The 6616-nt window shown below is 49.0% G+C and overlaps 1 long non-coding RNA gene across 3 annotated transcripts in view; it reads left to right on the top strand.

The window, feature by feature from the left end:
* Nucleotides 1-2270: 2270 nt before the first annotated feature.
* Nucleotides 2271-6616, top strand: part of LOC115071038 — a 98159-nt gene continuing 93813 nt past the window's right edge. For all 3 annotated transcript variants that reach the window (XR_003850138.1, XR_003850135.1, XR_003850134.1), the window contains exon 1: nt 2271-2470. This is a non-coding gene — a long non-coding RNA (uncharacterized LOC115071038). The remainder of the gene's footprint in view (nt 2471-6616) is intronic.

Raw genomic sequence — 6616 nt, 5'->3', positions numbered from 1 at the left:
GGGCCAATTCTCCAGAACATCCTTAGAACACAACCCAAGACCATGAGTCAAAGCCAGCTGCACATAGATGGCTGCCCACTGTGCTCCCACAGAGCCATGAGCAGAGCAGGTTGGGTGACAGAGGGAAATACTGCAGTTTGATCTCATTTTAACGATCATAGCTTTGCACCTAGGAATCATTTCTGAAATATTCCAACACGTGAGCTAATTTGTCAGCTCATTTTTATTCCTTGGAGATTCCTGCAGATTTTCCTTGGGTGGGATAATGCCAAGGCATGTTCCTTATGCTGCTTTCTAGAATATTCCCTCAGGATTATACTCTAATCACCTGTCACAAAGCCGGCTATATAAATCTTCCCGGGTAGGCACCTTCCCCGCCCTGCACGCATCTTCCTTTGTTGGTTTTGTACCTCCTGAATGAACTACTTGCACTCAACTGCGTGTACTGTAGTCTGCTTAGAAGAGACTCAAAGGGTCACGTTCTTGTCCTTTCTAAGGAGGCATCTTATAGACACCCTCCTTGAGCCCTAATGTCAAAAAGGGTCCTGGACAAGTTAACCTTACCCATAAGCTCCCATTATGCCCATTATCCAGGAGCCAGCTATGAGTACAGTCAAGGGACACGACTGGTACCCAGGTGTTCCCTTTCAGAAAACAAGGAGTCAGGTGTCGGCCAGACTGTCAGTTTCAGCTCTTCTCCTCCGTGAAGCAAAACTTGGCTGTTATGTGAGGTTCTTACCTTCCTCCAGGAGCAGACATTACTTCTTACCCAAGAAGCCTGCTTTTGGCTACACCAGGCTTTGGTCTACCCTGGCTCAGGGGAGAAAGCTTTCTTTGCACTGAGAGTCACTGTCCAGTCTCTCCTCTGGCTCTCTGGCTCTATCTCCCCAGTCTCGGGTCCTGACTCAGAATGAATTGGCCTTTGATTAATGCATGGATTCTCACCAACCTGTCATACCCTGTCATACCATGTGCTACGCAGACAGAAATTCCCAGACTTTGCAGTGAACCTCCTACTCTGCTGGTGTACAAACCGACATCAAAACGAGAATATGCAAAGGAAATTATACAGTTAGAAATGACGCCACTTAAACCTCCCCCCAAACCCGGTGGGGTTTTCCTTAGGTAAAGTTGCTTGCACAAGGTCGCTTTATGGCGATGCCTTTTACCCTAAGTAGCTGAGAAGAGAATCAGAGGGCCTTTGTGGAGAGATGCCCTTCCCCCTGGGGGCTAGCGTTTGTCTTTTATGCTGACATGAGGCAAGGATGAGGTCCTTCCTAAGAGTTGGAGCAGTATGTCTTGGAGCATTGTGAGGGACTGGGGACAGAGACAGGATACAGAGCCAGCTTCACAAGCCACTCCCCACACCCATAAGAAGTCTTGTCACTGTGGTTAGGAAAAGGGGGATTAAATGTTCAGCAGCACAAAGCCTTGACATCACCCTCCACATTTCTTTTTTTGCTCACTCCCATATTCTCCTTTAGGATTGGCAGAAGCTAGTGACCTTGACCTTCAAGACCCCCTCCGTACAAAGTCCTTGTAAGTACCAGAAGTTATGCAAGGTTCTGGGGAGGCGGGGAACCAATTAAAGCCCTAAGTTACCTAAGATGTCAAGGGATAGGACCTGATTCTCCAAGGATTTGGTAGTGATTTCTTTTCTCTTTTTAGTAAATGCTCACTCTCAAGCTCCTAATTCTGTATTTTCTTTCTAAAACGACTCTTATTTCCCTATTCCCCCAATTGTGTTAGAAGCAGCCCCCTCCAAAACCTTCATCCCAACCAGGGCAGGGCTAGAGAACAGACGTGTAAATTTGTCAGGAGAGGGGGCAGGGGCACAGGAAGAGAGCAAATCCTCATCTAACACGGCAGAAAGTCAATAGATAAATCAAGGAACCGCTATGTAAGCTTTTTTTTTTTTTTTTTAGCGACAAGAGGTGACCACGAAGAGAACGAAGGAACTGATGAAAAAGAGCTATGGGTGGGGGCGAGAAGGGTTTGTTGCTTTCATTATAAGTAATCATGTTACGTTGTAGGACTGTCCATGCATTACTTTGAAATATTTTTGGTTTGGACTTTTAAAAATGAAAGTAAAATTAAATTTAAAAAAATAAATGGACCACAAAAGTGAAAATAAAAAGGAAACACACACACAACAGAAAAGGGGCGCAGGGATGGTGAGCCAGTGGGATCCAGTAGAGGGGGCGCGGGAAGGCGGGGCCTGGGCAGAGGGGCGGGGCTCGGCGCTAACTCCGTCAGGCTCCGCCCACAGCAGGAAGCCCGGCAGCGCAAGGTCAAGTTCACTTTGGCCTGGGCCCCCAGCGCGGGTCACCACTCGTTAGTCCCGGAGCTGTTGGACCAGAGTGGGCCCTGCGACCAGCGAAGGTCGGTCCCCGCCCCGGTTCAGCTCAGGGGTCCCCTCCCCCCTAGTCCCCCGAGATTCGGTGCTGCTGCGGAGCCCCGCGACGCGCAGGTAAGCAGCGGTCCTGGCTGCCGGCTGTATTCGTGGGCGCCCACCGGGGCCAGGATCCTGCCGGCCTTCCGGGCCCATGTGACTCTCGGTGACACGCGCGCCAGGGCGGCGGGTGGGGGGGAGTGCTGAACTGCCAGCCCAGAACCACTCTAGTCCCACACCTTAACCCTTTCACTCCTGTAACCGGCGGGAGCTGCAGACGCAGGTTGCAGGTTCGTATCCCACTTGCAGCACCCGTGCTTGAGGTTAAAATAAGCATCCAGCATTAGCCGGGTGCCATTCAGTGCTTCCCTGCCATAAGCTAATTATGGGTGTTCCGTGGATGGGCCACAACATGGGTCTTGCCACCCTTTGAAGCCCAAACTAGTGCGTAAACCAACACAAATAAATAATCCACACAGAGAGACGTATGACAGTTCAAATTAGCAGGCGCCGCGAAGACACCCCAGGGTGCTGGAGAGGTTTTATCAGGCTTCCCAACTGCAAAATCCGCTGGATGCCATGGTGGAGAAGTACAGTGCAACATATTTTGTGTGATAAAGGAGAAGGGTCAGTAGGGCTAGCCTCCAGAGAGCTAGGGTGCAGCAAGTTCTGCCAGCTTGACTTTCTCCTCTAAGATGGGAGTGCTTATACTCCTTGGGAAGGGGAGCGTCCTGTGGGATACAGCTTCCAGCACTCAGGAGGGCAGCAGGTACGGTACAGGTGAAGATGTTCTGCAAGTCTTCAGGACTGAACTGGGGGTGTCTGCCTCTGAGCAAACCTGCCTCCCCCTCTTGAGTACCTTCTGCCAAGCAAGTAAAAACACACAACTTATCTGAGTTCAGCCATTCATTCTTTTTAAAGAACTTTTTATATTTTAGATATTATTTTTATTTTTAAAAGTATTTTCATTTATTACTTTTAATTTATGTGTATGTGGGTATTGCCTGCATGTAGGTAGATGCACCCCTGTTATGCAGTGCCCGAGGAGTTCAAAAGAGGGTGTCGGATACCCTAGAACTGGAGCTACAGATGGTTGTTAACCACCATGTGGGTGCTGGAAATCAAACTCAGGTCATCTGTGAGAGCAGCCAGTACTCTTGATCACTGCTGAGCCATCTCTCCAGGCCCCCAGCCATTTGTTCCTGAAACACTTTACTACCCTCCACCTTCCCTTGCTCTGAGGGTTCAGAGAGAATCCAGAAACCGGAACTGCCCTGTGGGAGCCTATGCCAGAGGGGCCAGATAGAATAAAGTTATAGTTCCAGCCTGGTGGAACCCAAAGCAAGGGGCCTGGCCCTCTGTCTTGCAGGGACAACTGCTCTGCTTCCAACCATCAATAAATGTCTCCCAGTAAGCCCCACCTGGCCCTACATCTCCATTAGCCCCAGAGCACATAGCTCCTGCTCCTCTGTGAACAGCAGTCTCTTCACTGACTTTCACCGGTAACTCTCTGCTATCACTCTCCAAAACCAGCCAGAAGACTCTACAGAGGGAGCATCTCTGTGGGTCCCTTGCTGAGGACCCCTCAGACTTGAGATCAGTGTAGATTTGGGAGGGTACCTGGTCTTCAAGAAACACCTGTGAGCAGCTTGGTGTATTTTATGGCTTGAATGATCCTGAAGTCTTCTGTGGCTTTGTTCACACTGTTGGTATAGGCATGGGATTTACTCCAAAAGAGCTGGTGGAAAGCCAGAGGTGGGGGAGCACCATGAGGGCAGAGCCTGGCACTGTTCGTATTAATAGAAGGGTGTTGGGAGGACAGAGGCGAGGGCAGCATGGTGCAGCCCCTCTGTTTTCCCCTCATAGGCCATAGCAGTGTGCTGGCCAGAGAGGAAAAAGGGGCTCCAGTTTGGTGGTCATAGACCTGAAATTTCCCAGTTTTTCACCTGACCTGGTCAGATCGTTTATCCTGAGTCCTGAGGATTGTGTAGGCCTGACAGGTGCTTGGCATATAGTCAGCTCTGATAAAACATATATCCTCTACCCTCTCCTTCCCATGAACAGACTAAAACAGGAATAACAGTGCCTATCTTAGTGGGTCATTATGAGGATATTTTAAGTACCTAGAATACTTCAATCCATCCCCATCTAGTACGGAGGAAGTTACTGTGCTGTTGCTATTATCTATTCCTTATCTGGGCAGACATGATCTGGGCAGTGCCTGGGTGCAGTGTGAGGAACTGTACAGGAAGATTAGTGCTGGCTGAGTTATCTGTGGTAATGTTTTCCCCAGAAAACATCAGCCTCCAGTCGAGAGGGCTGTTCTGCATGATAGTGGACCACTAAGCAACCGCACTGCTAGAAGACCTGAGTCTGAGTGTCTGTGAAGACTTGGGCCAGAGAAAACAGGGGAGAAAAAGTGGGAGAAACTCATCAAAAGGTCAAACACTGCCTTGAGGGCTTGTCTTTAACTTTAGCAGTACCTGGATTATTCCCCTCGAGGGGGCTGCCATTGCCCCAGCTGACCCCCTGCAGTCTCTATTGGTGTGGAAGTATGGCTGTGATAATTGCCTGTAACTGATCCAGCTTTCCAAGTGGCCTGGGAGTTGTAGAGTCCAGTCCATAACCCCTGCACCTGGCAGAGTACCATGCTCAAAATATATGAAGAGATAAGTGAACAAAGAAATGGAAACACACCTGAAACTTCCAGCAATATGTATTAAAAAAAGAAAAAAAGAAGGCATGTGGAGACTGAGAACGATAACTAACTGATGTGCTCAAGGATCTGCAGAGGACCAAACCCCTTCATGTGTGAGGCAGCTTAGCGCAAACCCCACGCCTTTGCAGTCAGATAACATGAACTCAGGCGCAGAGGCTCTCTGACCTAGGTCTGCATCTGTAGAATGGGGAGCTCAGTCACTCACAGGCTGTTAGGAGCATGAAGCAAGGTAAATATTTGAAGCACTGACCTCAGTGCACAGCATGGCATACGGAAAAGTGCTCAGCTGATAATACCTGCTATTATTTTATTATGTTTATTAATCCTCCCACTGATCACCACTATCAAGAGGAAAGCGAAGAAGCCACAGGTGCAGATACCTGGCATTTATTCTGAATTCAGCCCCATCTGGTAACAGAGGTGCCCCAGACAACCAGACAGCTTGTGTGAAGTCAGTCAGCTTCATGTGTATTTCATTTATTACTTAAAATACTTGACTATGGGATTTTTTAAAGGAGAAATAGAACCTGCAAAATTATAATGTATGTGCCTTTCTACTGCAGGTGTTTTGTCATCTAGATAAATCTTCCATGCATCTATGTTAAACCATTTTAGGCTGTCGGAGCTCTTAAATAAAGTGGCTTGTCCTGACCAGTGTCTGTCTGTGCTTATTTATCATAGCTCCCTAGTGAAGATGGACAGATCTCTCTTCACAGGACAGGCCACAGGCCAGCAGCTGTGTCAGTTGTGCAGCCCATTTAGTCATAGCAATCTCTCTCTCTCTCTCTCTCTCTCTCTCTCTCTCTCTCTCCATGCTGGGCAAGTCCTACATATCCAGCCTCAGAATAGCTAAGCATTCTGTTGTCAACATAAACATGGGAAGGACAGCTATGAGGAAACTGAAAGTTCTCTGAAGTGATGGGTTGGAGGGTAAAAGCGCCTGGCCCGAGCATGGCAGCATCTTCTAGAAGTTAGCTGTCTGGTCTTGCCTCCCAGGACTGCCAGCTCTGGGCCTGGCTTCTTTCTTACCCAGGGAAACCTGTTCTACATCTTGGTGCCACTTGCTGACCCATGTCTGCCTAAAGCTCCTCCCACAGCATGGTTCCTATGCAGCTGTGACAGGAGAGCATTCCTCAGTTACCTCCTCTGACTTCCCATGGTGCTCCGGGATACCTTCCACTAGGCACTTCTCCAGCTGCCCACAGGGCCTCCTCTGCTGGCTGGAGTTCTTCCACAGCTGTGAGACAAAGTGTACTTGTTGCCCAGCGCTGTGCCTGGCCCATTATCCCCCCTCCCTCCATCCTCCCTTCCTTGCATAGATACCTCAACCAGTGTCCTGGGCACTTGAATGGGGATTCAGAAATGACAGGGTCTTGACTCTCATGAAGCCCATGTATGTGGCAGATTTAGTAAAGACAGAAGTGAGCATGTAAGCAGACACACAGCAGTGTGTTGTCAAGAGGGTTAACTGTTGAGCATGAGGGGCCAGCAGTACCATGGCAGTG

Source organism: Nannospalax galili, unplaced genomic scaffold (genome assembly GCF_000622305.1).
Source record: "Nannospalax galili isolate Female #2095 unplaced genomic scaffold, S.galili_v1.0 scaffold2070, whole genome shotgun sequence".
Lineage (NCBI taxonomy): Eukaryota > Metazoa > Chordata > Mammalia > Rodentia > Spalacidae > Nannospalax > Nannospalax galili.
The sequence above is the reverse complement of the archived record's forward strand: the minus strand, read 5'-3'. Positions and strand labels throughout refer to the sequence as shown.